Genomic DNA, 223 nt, shown 5'->3' on the forward strand with positions numbered 1-223 from the left:
GGTGGACATGTGTCTGATTCATGATGTCGGAAACTTGGTTCTTCAACTTTGTGCTGCCTTATATTCATATATTCACGGCCATCCAAAGGAAATCCTACATTTACTTCTTCTGGATCAAAGCTCAAAGTGTCATCGTTCCTCTTTCTCCATTTGTAATCTGTAATGACAGATAATATGGGGTTGACACTTTGATTGGTTTATAATCTGTTATATACAGTGTGAA

The sequence above is a fragment of the Pelobates fuscus genome, chromosome 9 (genome assembly GCF_036172605.1).
Source record: "Pelobates fuscus isolate aPelFus1 chromosome 9, aPelFus1.pri, whole genome shotgun sequence".
Classification (NCBI taxonomy): domain Eukaryota; kingdom Metazoa; phylum Chordata; class Amphibia; order Anura; family Pelobatidae; genus Pelobates; species Pelobates fuscus.